This window comes from Adiantum capillus-veneris, chromosome 30 (genome assembly GCF_014529385.1).
Source record: "Adiantum capillus-veneris isolate H3 chromosome 30, ASM1452938v2, whole genome shotgun sequence".
NCBI lineage: Eukaryota > Viridiplantae > Streptophyta > Polypodiopsida > Polypodiales > Pteridaceae > Adiantum > Adiantum capillus-veneris.
In genome coordinates, this window is record NC_140960.1 from 65,600,595 (window position 1) to 65,623,392 (window position 22,798).

The window sequence follows — 22,798 nt, forward strand, 5'->3', positions numbered from 1 at the left end:
AAGTGTTTTCAAAGGTGTTTTCCAAGAGGATAGGGGTGTTGGGGATACCCTGAGATATAGAGAGGCCCTTGTGTTTGTGCCGGGCATGTTCCCCCATTCCCCCTCTCCAGCGTGGTTGCACCATTCCACTTGTACATTCTCCTGCTTTTGATAAATCAATGAAGAGCTCAGTTTCTGCGTACATGATTTTTGTCAAAGAGTCTCTAAAATATCCTAATGTTTCATCAAATGTAAATGGTAGGAATCAATAAGAGTTAGACTTGTCTAATTTTCTAAAAGGATTCCAAGATGTGTTCATCGATGATATCCCTATGGATTTACCTCCAAAAAGAGGGGATGATGACCATCGCATTGACCTCCTTCCAGGACGGCTTACCAACTCAAGTTTCCCAACCATTGGATCATACACAATGCTTTTCATGTGAGCCTACTTAAGCCTTACAAAGGAGAGAAACCAAGTGAACCAATTATTGAAGACTCACCCAAAGTTGAAGACCAAGAAGACGTGCTACAACCCGAAGCTATCCTTCGTCATGAAGACAAGGTACTATGACATGGTAAGATTATCCGCCGGTATCTTATCAAGTTCAAAAATTATCCTTTTGAAGATGCTAGATGGATGCAAGGAATACAACTTAAGGATAGTATGAACCTTGTCAATGCTTACAATGCTACATTGGAGTAAGAAAATGTACAAATTTCTTTTAAATGACCCATTTTTTCGTCTTATAAGACTCTCTCTTTTCATTGTTGTGCACAAATTTAATGAGTATACATGATTAGAATCATGTTTGTGGAGATGACGTCTCCCAAACACCAAGTAGAACTTGTCACTCTACTTTGGAAGTATGATATGGACTAAAGAGCAGGCATGCTTGCGGTAGATGGTGTCTCTCAAGCACCAAGTGGACTAATCATCCACTTTGGAATGATGTCCTAGGGTGAAAAGGTATCGTCTATCTGCTAAGTAAAATGGACTAATGAGTATGCTTTACCCTCCTCACCTCATAGTCGAGGACGACTATGATTTCAAGAGGGGTAATGTCATAAAATCTAATATCTAACTTTTCCAAATGATTTTCTCATGTTAAAATGATCATTTAATATGGAGGGATAAAAGGGAAACAAGAGTTAGAATATAGATATGTGCTTATAGACATATCTCAACCATGGGTCTAAATGAGAGATAATGTTATCTCTAACTAGAGGCCAAAAGGGAGATAGTCTACCAAAGATCTAGGTTCCATAAGTGCTTTAAGCTCACCTCATCGTGGGACCAAGAGGAGAGATTATTGCATCTCATTAAGGGTCCATCCATGTTAACATGTATGTACTTGGTGTATGCTGTGGCAATTCAAAAACATAGTTGCCACTCCTCTTAGCCTTTGAAAATCGGCTCTTAAGTATCTACACCCACGGCTCGAAGTGGTTAATTATAGAGAGTAGTGGATTAAGTCTAACATAGCAGAGTTACAGAGGGCTAGCTCCTTTTGGACTTCTTATGGCTCAATAATGGTAAAGCCGTAGGCAAGCCTAAAAAGACTCCATTATTAAGTTCAAAGCTCCCGAGGTGTGCACCATATTGTACATAGTGGTCTCAAGAAAACCAATAATAGATCCTAGTTCCACTTAGCCTAATATAATTAACAACATCGGCCATTAATAGGCTACTTAAGTACCTCTCTTCTTAAGCAAGAAAAGAGAAATCAAATGCTCTGATACCAATGTAATGGAATTAGCCTTTTAACTTGCGTTGGAGCAAAAAGTAAGTAATATATTGAGCATTTCCTCCCTCCCTACCTCCCTCCTTTGAAGGACTCGCCCCCTCCTTTGTAGCTATTTCTTTGAACTTGGTAAGCAGGCAGGCCCCTTGCTTAAGCACAGCCCCTGCTTAAGCAAGCTACCCCCTTGCTTGCTTGGACATTAATTGACTAACGCAAAAAATTAGAGACTATGTCTTAAGGCTTTTAACACTTACCTTTGGAGGCCTTAATGAAGCCAACCCTAAGGTCTTTAGAGCTTCATTAAGTGCACCTTGCTCTTTCTTAAGCTGCCTCCATTATGGACCCTTAATGAGATGCAATCATCTCTCCTCTTGGTCCCATGGTGAGGTGAGCTTAAAGCACTTATGGCACCTAGCTCTTTGGTAGAGTATCTCCCTTTTGGGCTCTAGTTAGAGATAACATTATCTCTCATTTAGGCCCATGGTTGAGAAATGTCTACAAGCACATATCTATATTCTAACTCTTGTTTCCCTTTTATCTTCCCATATTAAATGATCAGTTTAACATGAGAAAATCATTTGATAAAGTTAGATATTAGATTATATGACATTTTACCCCTCTCTTGAAATCATAGTCGTCCTCGACTATGAGGTAAGGAGGGTAAAGCATACTCATAAGTCCATTTTACTTAGCGTGTAGAGGATCATTGGATAGAGTGCTACATGGTCCAACAATGAGCTTTAAGGGAAGCCTAGTAAAGGGGGTCGACCAATCTCTCTCTCTCTCTCTCTCTCTCTCTCTCTCTCTCTCTCTCTCTCTCTCTCTCTCTCTCTCTCTCTCTCTCATTTGAGCCTCCCACGAGCCCTCTTCCTGTCTCAATCTTCTCTTTACAGACTCTTGTGAAGCAATAACTCCATCTCTTTCTCCAAGCTTGAGAAGTTGAGTGCCTACTACAACAAGCTCTTGCTGTGGATGCAAATCCACAGAAGAGAATGCTTATGCTTTCTTATCAATCTCTCTAATCTCCATTATCACTATGCTAAGCTATGCTACAAGAGCTATGAGTGATTATTTGCAAGGGTGTATTGCTTTCTCGTAGAGCTACTTCTACTTCTCTCTTCTTCTTCACTCCTTGCCAACTTTCCTCACCTTTCATGGTGTTTGAGGCCTTGGCATTGAGGCTGGGTGTTTCTCAAGGTCATGATAATCATGTTTATTGTTGTTGTTATGCTAATGCTTGGTGAGTGAAGCTTACCATCTTCACCTCATCAAGAAGGTCTTAAGGAACACAATAAGTTGTAGTGTAAACAAGTCTTCCGTCATGGAAGAATCTATAATACAAATGCCTACTGAAGGGGGGACCGGCTCCAACTAATCCGGTCCTCTATTGGTGTGAATTTATCTAATACCAATGTAATGGAATTAGCATTTAAACTTGAGTAGAGAGGAAAGTGAATAATATATTGAGCATTTCCTTCAACATTCCTTTGTGTGTAGAGGTAGAATGAGAAAGAGAGTGCTTGGATGGAGAGATCAACATTAACACGTTACTTCATTAACATGGCCTAAACAATACTTTTAAAAGAGAGTGAGAATTTAGAGAAATTGACACGAATAGAGGAACGGATTAGTTGGAGCCGGTCCCCCCTCCATTATGCATTTGTATTATAGATTCTTCCATGACGTGAGACTTGTTTACAATACAACTTAAGGATAGTATGAACCTTGTCAATGCTTACAATGCTACATGTATAGAGTAAGCAAATGTACAAATTTCTTTTAAATGACCCATGTTTTTGTCTTATAAGACTCTCTCTTTTTATTTTGTAGACAAATATAATAAGTATACATGCTTAGGATCATGTTTGTGGAGATGACATCTTCCAAACACCAAGTAGAACTTGTCACTCTACTTCGTAAGTATGATATGGACTAAAGAGCAGGCATGATTGCGGCAGACGGTGTCTCTCAAGCACCAAGTGGACTAGTCATCCACTTTGGAATGATGTCCTAGGGTGAAAAGAGATCGTCTATCCACTAAGTAAAATGGACTAATGAGTATGCTTCACCCTCGTTACCTCATAGTCGAGGACGACTATGATTTCAAGAGAGGGGTAATGTCATAAAATCTAATATCTAACTTTACCAAATGATTTTCTTATGTTAAACTGATCATTTAATATGTGGGGATAAAAGGGAAACAAGAGTTAGAATATAGATATGTGCTTGTAGACATATCTTAACAATGGGTCTAAATGAGAGATAATGTTATCTCTAAGTAGGCCAAAAGGGAGATAGCCTACCAAAGAGCTAGGTGCCATAAGTGCTTTAAGCTCACCTCACCATGGGACCAAGAGGAGAGATGATTTCATCTTATTAAGGGTCCATATTGGAGGCAGCTTAGCAAGGAGGAAGGTGCACTTAATGAAGCTCTAAATGACCTTAGGGTTGGCTTCATTAAAGCCTCCAAAGGGAAGTGTTAAAAGCCTTAAGATATAGTCTTTAATTTTTGACTTTAGTCAATTAATGTCCAAGCAGGCAAGGGGGCAGCTTGCTTAAGCAGGGGGCCTGCGTGCTTACCAAGTTCAAAGAACTAGCTACAAAGGAGGGGGCGAGTCCTACAAAGGAGGGAGGTAGGTAGTGGGTGTGCACCTCACCAAGAGGCCATACTCTCATGAGAGGAAAGGGGCCACATGTTGGGTGTAGAGGCACACTGCTCAAGTAAGCAGGGGTTGTGCTTAAGCACTGGTTGTGCTTAAGCCATGGGGGTGCTAGCTTAGCCTCACAAGAGGCAAAGATGTACACTTGTCAAGAGGATACACACCTTGCCCTAAACGGAGCCAAGATCTCATTGTCTAGAGGGCTACATCGCCCAATGAGCTTCAAGGGAAGCCTAGGAAAGAGGGTCGACCAAGCTCTCTCTCTCTCTCTCTCTCTCTCTCTCTCTCTCTCTCTCTCTCTCTCTCTCTCTCTCTCTCTCTCTCTCTCTCATTTGAGCCTTCCACGAGCCCTCTTTCTCTCTCATTCTTCTCTTCACACACTCTTGTGAAGCAAGAACTCCATATCATTCTCAAGGCTTGAGAAGTTGAGTGCCTACTACAACAAGCTCTTGGCTATGGATGCAAATCCACACAAGATAATGCTTATGCTTGCTTATCAATCTCTCTAATCTCCATTATCACTTTAATAAGCTATGCTACCAAGAGCTATGAGTGATTATATGCAAGGGTTGTAGAGATACTTCTACTTCTCTCTTCTACCTCACTCCGTGCTAGCTCTCCTCACATTTCATGGTGTTTGAGGTCTTGGCATTGAGGGTGGGTGTTACTGAAGTTCATGATAATCATGTTTATTGTTGTTGTTATTCTAATTCTTGGTGCATGAAGCTTGCCATCTTCACCTCATCAAGAAGGTCTCAAGGAACACAATAATTTGTATTGTAAACAAGTCTTCCGTCATGGAAGAATCTATAATACAAATGCCTATTGAAGAGTACTAATCCGGTCCTCTATTGGTGTGAATTTCTCTAATACCAATGTAATGGAATTAGCCTTTTACCTTGAGTTGGAGCGGAAAGTGAATAATATATTGAGGATTTCCTTGAACATACCTTTGTGTGTAGATGTAGATTGAGAAAGACAGTGCTTGGATGGAGAGAGCAACACTAAGACGTACTTCATTAACATGGCCTTAACAATACTTGTAAAAGAGAGTGAGAGTTTAGAGAAATTGACACCAGTAGAGGACCGGATTAGTTGGAGCCGGCCAATAGGCATTTGTATTATAGATTCTCCCATGACGTAAGACTTATTTACAATACAGCTTAAGGATATTATGAACCTTGTCAATGCTTACAATGTTACATTAGAGTAAGCGAATGCACAAAGTTTTTTTAAATGACCCATGTTTTTGTCTTATAAGACTCTCTCTTTTCATTGTTGTGAACATATTTAATGAGTATACATTCTTAGGATCATGTTTGTGGAGATGACGTCTCCCAAACACCAAGTAGAACATGTCACTCTACTTTGAAAGTATGATATGGACTAAAGAGTAGGCATGCTTGCGGCAGACGGTGTCTCTCAAGCACCAAGTGGACTAGTCATCCACTTTGGAATGATGTCGTAGGGTGAAAAGTGATCGTCTATCCGCTAAGTAAAATGGACTAATGAGTATGCTTTACCCTCCTTACCTCATGGTCAAGGACAACTATGATTTCAAAAGAGGGGTAATGTCATAAAATCTAATATCTAACTTTACCAAATGATTTTCTCATGTTAAACTGATCATTTAATGTGGGGGATAAAAGAGAAACAAGAGTTACAATATAGATATGTTCTTGTAGACGTACCTCAACCATGGTGTTGGAATTAGGGCTGCAGAGAAACGCACACAGCTTGGAGAGGAGGAAGGAAGCTCAAGGCACAAAATAGAGAGTGTGTTTCTTAGTATCCAATGGAAAGATAAATAGCCCTAGAGTGATGGGTGTATATACAATGCTCGGGGGGAAAAACCTCCTAAAGAGAGAAAAAATGCCCCGGCTGTCCTAGTGTGTTCACACACATCACTACCACATGTATATGGTAACAAATCCCCCTTGGAGTGATGGGGTGAACGAGAGCTGGCACATGAGTAAAGGGAAGTGCCATGCCCTGAGGACATGATCAGTCCACAAAGGGGAGTAAGCCCAAAGCTTTTCGGAAAGCTTCAAGATTCTCAAGAGACAATGCCTTTGTAAAAATATCTGCAAGGTTGTCCTTTGTTGGCACATAAGCCAAGCTGATCTCTCCTGCTGAGAGCCTCTCCCTGACATAGTGGTAATGCACCTCATATGTGCTATGTGAATAAAGCATGAAAAACTGGGTTCCTCGCAACTGCCAATGCGCTCTGACTCTCAGGAGTGTAGATAGTGTTGGCAGTGTCCTCTCCAACACCCAAATCAACCATAAGGATTCTGAGCCATACACAGTCAACCATAGCTGTGAAGACCACCCTGTACTCAGCCTCACAACCCGAAGTGGCCATAGTAGGTTGCTTCTTGCTCAACCATGATATACATGAACTGCCAATCATGAAACAAAAACCACTTGTGAACACTCACGTGTCAAAACAACCAACCCAATCTGAGTCCGAAAAAGCATGTAAGTCTGGCGGAAATTATCCCCCCTTGGGATAAACCAAGCCAAGATATAAAGTGCCACTAAGGTAGCAAAAAAACCTCTTGATAGCCTGCTAATGCTTAAACCCTAGGCTATGCATAAATCTGCTGACCCGTGAGACTGCAAACTAAATATGTGGCCTCGTGCTGCATACATAAATGAGGCAGCCAATAGTAGTTTGGTAAAGAGTGACATCAGCAAGATCGCCAGCATCATGTAGACTCAACTTCAAACCTGTTTCCATGGGAGTGGCAATAGCTTTGTAATCCTCAAGTCCAAACTTACATAGCAATGTCTCTATGTAACTTTTTTGACACAAGGAAATACCACTATCACACTGCTAAAACTGTATACCCAAGTAATGATGCAACATCCCCAAATCTTTCATCTTGAAAGTAGCATTCAAATCAGTCTTCAATTCATCAATATGTCTCTCATTTGGTCCAGTGATAAGCAAATCATCGACATAAAGAACCACAATGAGAAGTACATCACCCTCATGCTTTACATACAATGTGCTTTCTGTTGGACTGTTACAAAAGCCTCGTTTAACCAAATGAGTGTTAGTTTTCTCATACCAAGCACGAGAAAATTTCTTCAACCCATACAAAGCCTTCTTACATCTGCACACTTTGTCCTCTTGTCCTTTTATGACAAAATCGCGAGGCTGCGTTACATAAACTTCCTCAAATATGTCACCATTCAAGAAAGCAGTAACAATGTCTGATTGATGTACATCCCAACCAAAATTAGCTGCCAATGCACATAGAAAATGCACAGTAGTCATACAACAAGTGGGAGAAAAAGTCTCTTCATAATCTATGTCTTTTTGTTGTGCATAACCCTTTGCAACAAGTCGAGCCTTATGGAAATCGATCTCACCATCCCGCTTGCATTTCAATTTGTAAACCCACTTTGTACCAATGGACTTCTTGCCAGGAGGCAAATCACATAAAGTCCATGTGTCATTTTCTATAAGTGCATCATATTCTGATTGCATGGTAGCCATCCAATTTTCTGAATTTTGTGCTTCATCAAAAGACAAAGGTTCCTCAACATCATGTAAGCTAGACACAGCCAAGGCATAAAAATCTGATGCATAAGATGCATGGAGAGAGCCTAAACGAGTACGACTAGACAAAGGTGCATCCAATTTACTGTCACGCAAAGTGTGCACCATCCATTTTGGCATACCTCTAGCCTGCTCATTTTCAGCCCTATCCTCATCAAGTACATCAGTAATAGGCTGATCTGTAACATTTTTAGAAACCCCCATAGGTTGTACATTTGCCTCATTGGAAATTACATTCGTATTTCCACCACTGAAAAGAGGCAACAATGTGTCATAAATGTCCTGTGAGCTTACATTAGTGTCTCTACTACATGACAGCAAGGGCTGAACAGAATCTTCCACAAACACTACATCCCGTGAAACCAGAATACGCTTTGTTTGTGGATGATATAACCTGTAACCTTTGCTTTCAGCACTATAATCAACAAAAATACATTTGACAGCTTTATCATCCAATTTTCTGCGTGTGTTTGTGCCACCAAAGCATATGCCAAACAACCAAAAACATGCATGTGCTCAATAGAAGGCTTTCTATCATGCCATGCTTCATATGGAGTAATAGACTGCAAAGCTTTTGTAGGACACGTGTTTAGTACATAAGTGGCACACATGATGGCCTCAAGACAAAAGGAATGCGGCAAAGCTTGACTTTTGACCATACATCGTGCCATTTTCGTAATTGACCTGTTTTTCCTCTCAGCAACACCATTTTTTTGAGGTGTATAAGACATTGTACATTGGTGTTTTATCCCATGACTAGCCAAAAATGCATTGAATTCTTGAGACATATACTTCCCCCCTTGATCGGAACGGAAGGGGCCCATAGTACATTTCAAGACATTTTCAGCCATAGCCAGAAATTGTTTGAAGCACATAAAAACTTCAGACTTTTCTTTAAGCAGAAATACCCATGCATGCCTGGAGTAATCATCAATGAAAGTCACAGAGTACAGGTAATTGCCCAAGGAAGGAGTTTGCATGGGCCCACAAACATCACTATGCACAAGCCGCAACCTGCATGTGGTCTGAAATGAACCATCCTTTGGAAACATAGAAAGCTACAACTTACCCAAAATGCAGCCGTCACAAACATGTTTGACAGGTGCTTCAAGAGGTGGCAAAGAAGCAACCATATCAAATTTTTGCAAACGCAGTAGACTGGCAAAATTTAGATGACCAAAACGTGCGTGCCAAAGTTTTGCATCTGAAATAGCCCTTGAATCTGCAACAGCATTTGCAAAATTTTATCCACACTTGTCATACAAAGTGAGCTTATATAGCCCAAGGCACAAAAGTTCAGATGCAGCAATTTCATCACCAAAACTAAGATCATGAATTGTACATCTGTCATCCACAAATTTGACTACAAGTCCAAGTCTAGCAAATATTGTGGATAGAAACAAGAGATTCTTCTTGATCCCAGGTACATAAATTGCATCAACTAGTGTGAAGGAACTACCATTTGCAGCAGTAACCACATTCTTTCCAACTCCCTGAACCGGATAAAAGGCATTTTTGGCACAAGTGACTGAATTTCCATGAGGGACAAACTCGAGAGAGGTAAATAATTCACAATGTGAGGTAATATGGTTTGTAGCACCACTATCAAAATACCACACATGTGAATCAGAAGCAACTCACAAGCATGCATCATGGACAACAGGATTGTAAGTGCACTCTGTGCTAAAATCCCATTCTGCATCAACATCAGCAACACAGCATCCTTTCACTGAAGACTCAACAATGGCTACATTTGTAGTGGAACCAGCATTTGCAGTGGAACCACCCTCTTTCTTCTTAGCCTCTTTGGCCTTCAACTTAGGGCACGACTTGATCAAGTGATCATTAGCTTTACAATAATGGCAACGCATCTTCTTTTTGCCCTTATCACCAAAATTTCCATATGAATTGCTGCCAGCAGAAGCATTAGGAACAGAAGTTTTGCCACTCGGAGGAGAACCATAAGAAGTGGCTGCATTGTTGCTACAACCCTTTCTTTGAGAAGCAATAAAAGCCTGTTCAACTGCACGCTACCTAGTTCTATTTTTTTTGGAAAGTGACTCTTGCAACAGCAATGTGCATAATGCATCAAACTTGACAACTTCAGGATTTCCTTGGGTCATCAGTTTTCAAGTAATAGCAAAAGTCTGGTAGGAATCTGATAAGGCATCAAGAATAGTCTACAGAAGGGAACTGTCTGAAATGACTTCACCTGCAGAAATAAGTTGCTCATTGATATCCTTGACACCAGCAAGGAAAGTTTCCATATCACTTCCTCATGCATAATCTTCAACTCCATCTCTTTACGCAGCAAAGAAATTTTAGCCTCATTGTGACTTGCATAAAGACCAGCCAAAATATCCCAAGCTTGTTTTGGAGATTTTGCTGAACGGATGTGAGGAACAATGGTGCGCTTCACAGACAACGCAATCAATGCATGAGCATGCGCATCCTTTACATCCCAACAAGCTTGTTGTGCCGTAGGCAAAACAACTCTAATAGCAGCAATCCTTGCAACAAGACCTGCAACATCCTCAACATCGCCTACATCCTCAAAACCAGGACGTACATCAATGCCCTGCACAATGTTCCAGACGCCCTTTGACACAAGAAAATGTTGCATCATATAAGCCCACATAGGGTAGTTGTCCCCATCCAACCTCTCCTTAGTATCAAACATCTTGAACACATCTTTGTTGTTGTCAGCCATGGTAAATGCTGCACCTGATGTAAAAACTACCCAAAAATAGGAGAAACGAAGCGGGAACAACATGTGCTATATAGCACAAACCGTAGAAGACTATGAGACACCTGTTATGCAGAAAACAGCACTGACAAAAATTCTGTACAAAATGACGAAATTGCCTGTGGAAAGTTGCTTATAGTGGAAACAAAGGCCGAAATGAGCCCAAATGAAAAATTTGAGCAGACTAAGGTCTACGAGCTTGCCCAAAATTTTTGTCGACCTGTGAATGCTTGCCAAAGTTCACTGAAATCAAAGAAAGTGAGCATGCATGCGCTGGAGCAGGCTGGCGACTAAGCCCGGGAGGACGTAACCTGCTCTGATACCAATTTTTGGAATTAGGGTTGCAAGAAATGCACACAGCTTGGAGAAGACGAAGGAAGCTCAAGGCACACAATAGAGAGTGTGTTTCTTAGTATGCAATGGAAAGATAGATAGCCCTAGAGTGATGGGGGTATATACAATGCTCGGGGGGGAAAACCTCCTAAAGAGGGAAAAAATGCCCCAGCGGTCCTAGTGTGTTCACGCACATCACTACCACATGTATATGGTAACACATGGGTCTAAATGAGACATAATGTTATCTCTAACTAGAGGCCAAAAGGGAGATAGTCTACCAACAAGCTAGGTGCCATAAGTGCTTAAAGCTCACCTCACCATGGGACCAAGAGGAGAGATGATCGCATCTTATTAAGGGTCTATAATGGAGGGAGCTTAGCAAAGAGCAAGGTGGACTTAATGAATCTCTAAAAGACCTTAGGGCTGGATTCATTAAAGCCTCCAATGGTAAGTGTTAGAAGCCTTAAGACATAGTCTTTAATTTTTAACTTTAGTCAATTAATGTCCAAGCAGGAAAGGGGGTAGCTTGCTTAAGGAGGGGGCCTGCCTGCTTACCAAGTTCAAAGAACTAGCTAAAAAGGAGGGGGTGATTTTTACAAAGGAGGGAGGTAGGTAGTGGGTGTGCACATTACCAAGGGGCCATAATCTCACGAGAGGAAAGGGTCCACTTATCGGGTGTAGAGGCACACTGCTCAAGCAAGCAGGGACTGTGCTTAAGCAGTGTTTGTGCTTAAGCAAGGGGGGTGCAAGCTTAGCCTCACAAGAGGTAAAGAAGGACACTTGTCAAGAGGCTACACACCTTGCCCCAAAGGGAGCCAAGCTCTCATGGCTAGAGGGCTACATCGCCCAATGAGCTTCAAGGAAATCCTAGGAAAGGGGGTTGACCAAGCTCTCTCTCTCTCTCTCTCTCTCTCTCTCTCTCTCTCTCTCTCTCTCTCACACACACACACACACACACACACACACACACACACACACATACACACACACACACACACACACACATTTGAGTCTCCCATGAGCCCTCTTTATCTCTCATTCTTCTCTTCAGACACTCTTGTGAAGCAAGAACTCCATCTCCTTCTCCAAGCTTGAGAAGTTGAGTGCCTACCATAACAAGCTCTTGGCTATGGATGCAAATCCCCAAGAGAATGCTTATGCTTGCTTATAAATATCTCTAATCTCCATTATCACTATGCTTAGCTATTCTACAACCGCTTTGAGTGATTATGAGCAAGGGGGTGTTGCTTTCTTGGAGAGATACTTCTACTTCTCTCTTCTTCCTCACTCTGTGCTAGCTCTCCTCACATTTCATGGTGTTTGAGGTCTTGGCATTGAGGCTGGGTGTTTCTCAAGTTCATGATAATCATGTTTATTGTTGTTGTTATGTTGATGCTTGGTGAGTGAAGCTTTCCCTTTTTCACCTCATCAAGAAGGTCTCAAGGAGCGCAATAAGTTGTATTGTAAACAAGTCTTCCATCATGGAAGAATCTATAATACAAATGCCTATTGGAGGGGGGACCAGCTCCAACTAATCCGGTCCTCTATTGGTGTCAATTTCTCTACACTCTCACTCTCATTTACAAGTATTGTTCAGGCCATGTTAATGAAGTAATGTGGTAGTGTTGCTCTGTCCATCCAAGCACTCTCTTTATCATTCTACATCTACACACAAAGGAATGTTCAAGGAAATGCTCATTATATTATTCACTTTCCTCTCCAACTCAACTTAAAAGGCTAATTCCATTACACTTTCTGTGTGAAAACGTTCTGTTTTCACGATGTATTTTTGTAAAAGCTTGTAACTAACAGATATTTTGCTCTCATTAATACATACAGTGTTATAAAATATAATATCTAACTTTACCAAATGATTTTCTCATATAAACTGATCATTTAATATGGGAAGATAAAAGGGGGAAAAAAGTTAGGATATAGATATGTGCTTCTAGACCTATCTCAACAAGGGACCAAAAGGAGAAATGGTTGCATCTCAATAGGAGACGTTCTACCAAAGATCAATGTGCAATAAGTTCTTTTAGATTTACCTCACCAAGGGTCCAAGAGGAGAGATGGTTACATTTCAATAGGGGTTCAAAAGGAGGTAGTATATCAAAGAGCAACGTGCATCTAATGGAGCTTAAAAGATCTTAGGGATAGCTTCATTAAAGACCTCTCCAAGTTAGTGTTTAAAATTTCTTTGACCTAAGCAATCTAGGACTGACCTTGAGATGGGAATCCTACCCAAGCATGAGGTGCTTGTTGGCTTGCTAACTAAAGTGCTTAAAGTGTTTATGGGAACCTTGCCCAAAGCTTAAGGTGATTTTTATGCCTAAAATAACTAAGGTTCTTGAAGTGTTTAATTTAAACATAAACTCTCAAGGCGTAAATGGTTTCTATGCTTGATTGACTAAGTGCTTGAAATGTTCAATTCAAACCAAATGACTTAAGAAGCATAAAAGACACATGGCAAAATTATCCATATGTGGCCCTCATCATGTGCTTGAAGCCTATTGGATAGGCTTTAAATGGGTACAATGAGAATTTTAGATGCATAAAAATAAATAATTAAGTTCTTTCTCTCAAAGAGAAAAAAGAGGACATATGTCCCAAATGATATAATCAAATATTACTAGAGAGAGAGGGGGAGAGAGAGAGACGGGTGTGGACCAAGCATGAGATGGGGGTGTACTCTCCCACACAAATTCTCTCAATGTGTGGAGTGCAAAGTGCAAGAGCTCTATCTCCTTCTCCAAGCTTGTTGAGAAGTGGAGAGCCTACACCAACACTCTTGGCCTATGGAAAGCAAATCCAACCAAGGGCCATGCTTCATTGCTTAAGCTTGCCATCTTCTTTATCTTTATTCTTATGATATTATGATATGATAAGCAAGAATATTGATGATAAGTGAGGAACTATTTCTTTCTCCCATGGATAATTCTTCTTCCTCTTCCCTACCCTCATTCCCCGCTATCTCTCTCCACCTTCGAAGGTGTTTGAAGCCTTGTGACAGAGGCCTTACATTTCATTGCATCACCAAGGTCACAAGGAACACAAATATTGTAGTGTACCAACTCTCTCTTGATGGAAGAATCTATAATACAAATGCCTTTTGGAGGGGGGACCTGCTCCAAGTAAATCCCGTCCTCAACTATTGTCATGTTTTCTAATACTCTCTCTCTTGAAAAAGTAGGAGAGTGTTCTTAGACCATAGGAAGACATTTCGGGCATGTTCTGTTGCAGTTTTTAGGACCTTTTTCATGAGTGATCCTGATTTTGGTACCTTGTCCGATTGGCGATCATACTTGGTAGGATTGTGCCCGTAGGTATCCTAGACCTCCTCGTAAAGTTTTGTTGCATTTCGAGTCCATTCGAGGGCCAAAATGGTGTGATAACCTAGAGCTGTGAGAAAGAACGTAGGTAGATTTTCCTGATCGTTGAGTGTGGGTTTGCTTGTATAGTTGTTGCGTTTGCTTGTTAAGGTTCACTTCTTGAGATTGAGGATCTCAAAGTGTCTCCGTGCCCCATCTGAGTCAATTCTCTGAGTATTGACATTATGTTAGTACCAAAAAGCTATGCTACAGACATCCGTCGCGGTGACCCGCTAACAATTACAATGCCTACGTAAAGGACATGCAATCCTCAATATGACCAATGATGGAAAACCTGACAACCGAATTTCTGAGCAATCAATTAGTCTGTGCATCAAGTTGTTGATGCAACTCAAATAGCAGTTATAGAAATGCAAATACCAAGTCCAAAGATGAATAGAAATATAATACGGAAAAAGAGTGTGTGAAAATCATAGCCAATCTTTAATGTGTCCGACAAAACTTGTGAAGATGATTGCCATAGACCAAAGTTTGTTACTATCACTACAATAGTTTATACTGTGCCACATAACACGCACAATACTTCCTTCTCTCCAAGTCTTTCCCTGCCATTGCCATTGCACGAGGGGTGCATGGAGTTTTGATAGCTTATCTTACTTCATCAAATACAAATTTATACTATAGCAACAATGTTGGACGGATACGTCACGACGGACGTCAGCACAGCGAGAACTCACCTAACAAGATTTGTCAGGGAAGGACGAAGCTCAACCCGCAGGCGCATGGAAGCAAACATAGGGTGTCAATCTACACTCGACTGACTCCTAACTAATTCCTACAGAGGTCTCTACCCAATTTCTAAGCTACATCCTTCAGGAGTGCATAAGAGGAAACTTCCTACAATGCTTTCTAGAGCCAAATACCCATCAAATAATCTCGAACGCCACAGAACTTGAAGAAGACCTTACTTAACACTAATAGGTCGCTCTCCCTAAGGTCTATGAACCAAAACTCCAACCCAAAACACCTGGTGCAAAATCACGTAGGATGTCTGGCCGAAATTTGTAGGTCATCGTTTTCAAAAACTAAAGTGCCTAATGTGTAGCTCTACTCAATGCGAACGTGTGGATATGCTGCAATGCAAAAACGGATAACGTATGCTCACCGAATCACCAGATGAATCTCGTAGAGATGGAGCTTGCACAACCGGACCGTACGCGGATAATGTAGATATTGGCGCGTAGCTCTCGTCGGGGGCAACACGCTGCACTTCTCCGCACTCGATTCCGACCACCGGTGCGTGCATAGCGTCAAGATGAAGCTCTCACTCTCTCTCTCGTACACAGTACGCTCACTCCCAGACTTCAAACTTTTTTTAAAATGACAAAGGTTTTTCATTAAGGTCAAAAAGAGGTATAAATACCTTCCAATCTCAAGCCCTAATGTTCCAATTTAACCATCTACTCAATCTAAATGTCGAAACTGGGATACAATCAGGAAACTTCTGTAAGCCCCAATATTTACAAAGGTGAAATGTCGGGTTTTCTCCATAAATGAATAATTACAAAAAATAATAATCCGTCAAGCAATCATTTTCCGTAGGTTGTGTCTAGCTTCTAACAAACAATCACCTTTTTGCGCTGGAGTTTTCAATCCTTTATAGATTGACCATTTTGTTGGAATGCCTACACTTGACATTATGGTAGAGCTTAATCAAACAAGCAATTTGTGTTACAAATCTCTTTGCTTTTTCTCAAAAAAATAACGTGGTCTGTTTTTTGTCTCGGTTATGGATCTCCTCTCAAATATTGACCAAAGGCACTCGTTGGGAGTCACTTTTTGAAGGTGTTAAGGTGAGATTTTGAGAAAGTTTCGTATGTACAAAATGCATCCCGAAAAGATTGATACTTTGAGCATTTGCAAATTCCATGCTTTTTATGCTCATTGAAGCTTGAAGATAATAAGTGTGAGATGGATGAGAGTATACAAAACTTGTCGATTGTAATAGTGAAGTGAAATCCATGTGTTCCACATTGTTGAGTTCAAGAAGCTCCATTACTACGTGTGATGAAGTATGAGTTTATGCTCATTGAAGCTTGAAGATAATAAGTGTGAGATGGATGAGAGTATACAAAACTTGTCGATTGTAATAGTGAAGTGAAATCCATGTGTTCCACATTGTTGAGTTCAAGAAGCTCCATTACTGCGTGTGATGAAGTATGAGTTGCAACCAAAGTGAGACGGAAGGAGTCTCCATCATCCATTTTCACAACACAAGAGAGAGAGAGAGAGAGAGAGAGAGAGAGAGATTTTCTCCACACACATTGGAATCAGACCGTGACAATGGCTAATTCTCTAGTGTGTTCGAAGTAATGGATTTGTGAAGAAATTAATGGGATGTATATTTTAGAAAACATTCGCTTAAAACCCACCAATGGTACCATGCATATCATACTTGGTGTCCATGGACACCATTCTATGCTTTCACCTGAATGCAGTTTTGAGATACAAAAATATATCCTACTTATATCTTACACATAAACAACTATATTTTTTGACTACGTCTCTATTACCTTGATAGCATACATGTCTATATCACATGAAAACTCTTCACATTAGACATACAAATTTTTTTTCCATATATAATCCCATGTGTGAAATTTGTGTATTGGACCCACATAGCATCGACAAACATATGGGACTACTATAGATACACTACCTACATTTTTTTTCTAGGCCTTGGCATATTTACCAAAGCTTATTGTATCTCTACTTTATATTCATTGTGCATATGCAGTTTTGTGTGGGCACTCTTTATGAACCACATTATCTATCGTGATAAGCTTAAAAGTATAAGGAGGAAATTTTTTTAAACTCTATGATTATTGTATAGAACACCCCAAAAAGGAAATTTGCGATTTGTTTTTAGATTTCATTCCAGAGCTTGAAAAGGGATACTTAAGTGTCATATTCTAGTACCAAACTAGTACTGAGTAGAGGAGGCAATGAAGTAATCAAAAAAGAGAATGGAGTAATTATACTACTCCAATTCATACTTCTTTTGAATAATTTTCAAACAAGAGAAATAATTTTTTGTTGAACAATGTTTGAGGCAGCTAGTGTCAAAAGTCAAAAATAACATTTCTTCAGCTTTTTCTCTAATTTCTCTTCACTTGCCTAGACAACCTAAAAAAAAAAATTTCCTCAACATAGTTTGAATCGAGAAGACAACCCGATGAACTGTCTCAAAAGGCAAGGAGGAAGAATAGTCCACTTCTGTATAGAAGATGATGGTATAATGTCGATGAACGAAATCTATAAATAAACTTAAGGAGAGAGCCTTAGTCTCTTCACTATAGAGATTGACTTCTCTCAAAGAGTAATATGGTTTTGATGCTTACTTGAAAAAAAAATTATGCCAATTATAGTGTTTTGGTGGTGTGTAAACATTGAAAATTAAATTCTACCACAAATGGAGACATATGCATTATTTGTCAAGGAAGTAAGATTTCTCATACAATATCTTTCTTAAATAACTCCTTTATGGAACTCTAGAATATTTAAACCATGCACATTGCATATAAGCTGTATTTTATCAAAACCACTAGCTTTGGCAAGGTTTTCTAGCTCTTCTTTAGTGCATTCTCTTCCACCTTCACTGTAAGCAAACAGGAGTAGGTCCATTTGATACCTCAATCTCATGTGAAGTTCATGCTCCACTTTAGTGGGTAGGATAGCATCTACCACAACCACTTTCCCTTTTGTTGGAAGCGCTTTATTGCAATTCTCTAAAATTTTCAAGCAATGGCCATCGCTCCAATCATGCAATATCCACTGCTTAAAAAAAAACATAAACATGACATACTTAGGGCTTTTCTACATAATGTGCAAATGTCATTTTAACATTAGTAGGTTACCGATAGAGTACAATGTATAACGCATCTAATTGCTTAGGAAGCCTATGTTTTAAAGAAAATGTCATGTATTTACATTGCAAAATTTATCTCTTTCTAATGACCTATTATCATTGTTCTTGAAGCTAAACTTATACATGTCCTTATGGATAAATTTTCTTTGTACAATTTTGTTCTTTGTAAATTCACCATGTACAAACTGTCAAAATAATTAAAATTTTTCCTGCAGTACGTAGGACAATTTTAGACACATCCATGAAGTACTAAAATTGCACGCATGAGAAAACTCACGTCAGATGTTTCCATTACGATACCTTTTGAAAACAATTAATATATAGCCAAATTATAAAGATATCATTCATTTATTTACATAAATTGTATAGTTATAGTTACTTTCTTTTTTTCATCATCAATCTTGATGATATTATAATCATATTTCAAAATGCATTCAAGTTCAATAAAAAGGAAAAAAATCCAGAGGTTGCAGAGGTATCTAGATGGGGTAATAGGTGCCCTAAAATTCAAGAAAGAAAGGTCAAAGGATATATGGAATTAATACGAACAATCAAACATGTAAATAAAGAATGCTAAAGAAATTACAAATATTTGGATTTTGTCAAAATATCAACAAAGAAAATATATCAAAAATAGATTGTAACTTGAAATAAAGGCTAGCCATATATCACTCTCTAAACTCCTGTAAGATACTTTTTAAAGTGGTGTTAATGTCAATATCATGATATTTGACAAAATAACACTTTTTTTAAATACACACTTTACCCACTACCAACCTAGTGCTAGCACTAACACCAAACCCTGGTTTTAGAAAAGTTAATTTGTGACATTATTTGTGGAATTTGTTACTCAAAATATCTATGTCTTTTAATGTAGACGACAATTCAATTATTGAGTTTTGTAAATTAGATTCCTCACTTTTTAATAGTATATATTAATCAATCACGCATATGTCTAACTTGCAAATGTTGTTTTTCATTTTTTAATGTCTTAAACTAGAACCTAAAATATTGCATCTAATGTAAAAACAATCAAAAACTTTTTCTAGGTAACCTTCCTGGTCAATGATTAAATTTTGGAGCCTTGTGATTTAGTGGAAAATATGTTATCAAGGTATAAATTTTCAACCTTCATGAAGATGGCATCACCACGGGGAATCTCCTTAAACATGTCTACTCCCACATGTTCCACACCTACATAAATGATCAGTAGATATTGTGCTTATATGTAATATGCCCTCACAAGTTATGATGCAAAACACAACATAAAACGAATGTCACTCTCAATCATAATATGTATCCACTCACACACACAAAGTTCTCCTATCTGGTTCTTAAAGCCAAAACAACAAGCATACACAAGAAGTTTTGAACAGATTCTCACAATAATTCCCACATTATGACTTACCTGAACATCATGAGCTTCTGCTCGGGAGGTACTGCATACCTAGCTAGGTATGATTAGGGGCAGGGGACCGCCGGTCCCTCCACCGAGCCGGCGGTCCCCTGCCCCCAATCGTACCTAGCTAGCTATGCGGTGCCTCTCGAACAGAAGCTCATGATGTTATGCATTGTATGAAAAACACTGAAAAAGGATCCCTTTTCCTACATGAGAAACTTTCTAAATCTTCTTGTGATATAAGCCAACAAAAAACCCGAGCTAACAAAAAAACTCTGTTAGTATCTCTCCTACTTAAACTACCCCCAAAAACTCAAGGATGCAAAGCTTTAATATGAAAACTCCTCTCTCATTTGAGTATTTTGAAAATAGAATTTCCTCCACAACACTTTTCAAGAAATATCTCCTCACAATCATGGGTCTATTTGGGATCTTTTAGAGCCCAAAATCACATCGGGCTTACACCCCAAGGGTGTGGGTGGAGTGCATTGTGACCTCTACTAACCCATTACGTCACGCCATTAACGCACCACCATAAATTTATCATAGCATCTCGGGTTTCCACGGACTGTTTTGAAAGTCAGAGGCATGTTAAGATGATATAGATTTATGATAGCAATGTTATCTGTACTAATAATTGCTAAAAAAAAAGTAGGGGGAAGCTAATACTATGTTATAGTCTTCCTCTTGTTGTTTGTAGGAAGAGGATGACTTCCTCTCCCTGCCAACAAGCTAATACTATTGTGAAGTCTTCCTCTCTAATACTTAAGCTAATGCTACAATGAAGTCTTGCTTCTCTTGTTTGTTCAAAATTCTTGCCCGACTTTTATGCAATTTATTGTCACAAATTGACCGAGTAAGACCTAGGTACGTGTCAATCTTAAGACTAAGTGTCCACTACCTCCATTAAGACTAAGGTGACTCAACCTCAGCACTAAAGCCCACAGGATCTGTAATGAAGACCTTGTTATGGGATGGACGATGATCACCTGCATGCAAGAGATATGAGACAAAATCAACCGTCCTATTTTATTCAAACGTGTCCGAGTTTGTTTTTTAAGTCCTAGTTTACTTTTGTTTGTCGAAGTTCACTTTACATGTTTATGCTTATCCATTGTGGACACCAAAAGCCACCTGCACATGTGGTTAAGGCATTGGGCTCCCATGCTGCATGCCCGGGTTCGAATATGTAGGAGACACGCCATGTTCATTTTTTGTTTGACATCACACGCATAGCTCTTGGCAGTAGATTCCATGATAGGGTCTTCATTAACGACCCCGTCGGACTTGCGAGTCCAGGGTGACTCAGTGCTTAGTTATGTGGCAATATTTGTGTGGAAGGAGTTTTTAGACATTGGACAAGTCTATCTTCCCTTAATTTGTTGGGATCCTTGTAAAAATGATAAAAGAAATTGGATATTAATGTGCATGCATAAACACCACAACCCTACCACTCATAGCAACTTTACCTGGATATAAGGGTGCTGCTGCAATGACATGATGTTGGTCAAAAGTTAATGCTTTTAATGCTAGGATGTTGCATGACAATCATGCTCAAGGAAGCACCATTCCCACCACCAACATCCACGAGGCTTGTAATGTTTTGGAAGCCATGGTAGGTCTTGAGCAAAGCTTCCATCACAAGCTTGGTATGACCAGCCATGGCACGGTTGAAAAGCGCATCAAAGCGTGCATCATGCTGTATGTACGTGAAGCAAGGCATGCCATGGACTTTGGCGAAGGGGGACAGTGCCGTCAAGGATGGACTCATGTAAGTGGAAGAAGGAACTGATAAAGACCGGGTCTTGGATGGTAAGGACATAGGGGGACAAGGGAGCCTTGGCTTGGATGATGCTGTACGAGGAGCCGGCTATACGAGTTAAGTCGAAAGGTGGTGAGGCAGGAGCCGTCCGGGCAGGTGTGGGAGGAGGAGGAGAAGAGGCCTTGGCTGGCGAGGAGTCGCAGGATGCGGTGTAGCGAGGTGGCGGCTTGTGCAGGGTCATGAGTGGTGGCCATGGGCAGATGCTGCACTATTTGGGCTGGCGATAGCATGCCGCAGCTTGCCCCCCCGTGCCGCACAGCCGTGCTGGGCAATTATGCTGGGCACGTCGCGCTCCACCACCGCCCTCCGTCGGCAAGCTGCAGAGAGTCGCCACCTCCATTACTCTGGGCCAGGCTTGGTCTTCACCACTGGATGACTCCATATGTGTGTGTGTGTGTGAGAGAGAGAGAGAGACTGGGCGCTACGATTCCAGCTATTATAGGGCAGTTCCCTCAGCTAATTCCAATCCAGTGAAGAGGGTCACTCATGTAGTCTTGCACGCGTGTGTGGACTGTGTGTGTGTGTGTGTGTGTGTGTGTGTGTGTGTGTGTGTGTGTGAGAGAGAGAGAGAGAGAGAGGTGTGCGCACACACCAAAGGGAATTAGTTAATAGTGATGCCAGCGCCCTTTTTCTAATGAAAAAAAACGGGAAGGTTACGACTAGAAATCTGTTTTTTTTTTTTGTTAACACATCTTACTCACTATTGTGAGTTCTGCCAAAAATAAATAAAAAATATTTATATTCTTGTTTTGGTCTCCCAAAGGCAGAACTCTTATCCTTGTCTACTCTTTTTGGCTTAATGTACTACCTAACCATCTTCTAGTTTACATTATTGTGAGTGTTATGTACTACCTAACCAACCTTTAGTTTACATTATAATTTACTAGTGTGTAAACAGGAGAAAATTCCATTATAAGAGGCTATTCATATAAGCGACGTTCACACAGCGACGTTCAAAAAAAAAAAATCGGGTCGTTATGAGCGTCGTAAATTTTTTTGTTAATTTGCGACGCTCATAGCGACGTCGGCTGGACTAAAAAAATAACCGAACGCGTTCAAAAATTTAGATCTCAGATCTGAGTTTTTCGACGTCCTCAAGCAAAGAACAGGTAATGCTCTCCCTCTCTCTCTCTCTCTCTCTCTCTCTCTCTCTCTTTTCTTCACACACACACACACACACACACACGAGGAGAGGAAGGAGAGCCAGGTATGCTCCTTCCCTCTCTTCATTCTCATGTTTCCTTCCCCTCTTTCTCTCTCCCTCTCTCTCTCTCTCACAC

At 40.2% G+C, this 22,798-nt stretch overlaps 1 pseudogene; it reads right to left on the reverse strand.

Moving 5' to 3' along the window:
- Positions 1-17,897: 17,897 nt before the first annotated feature.
- Positions 17,898-21,748, reverse strand: LOC147418103 (O-methyltransferase 1 pseudogene; annotated as a pseudogene).
- Positions 21,749-22,798: the final 1,050 nt, after the last annotated feature.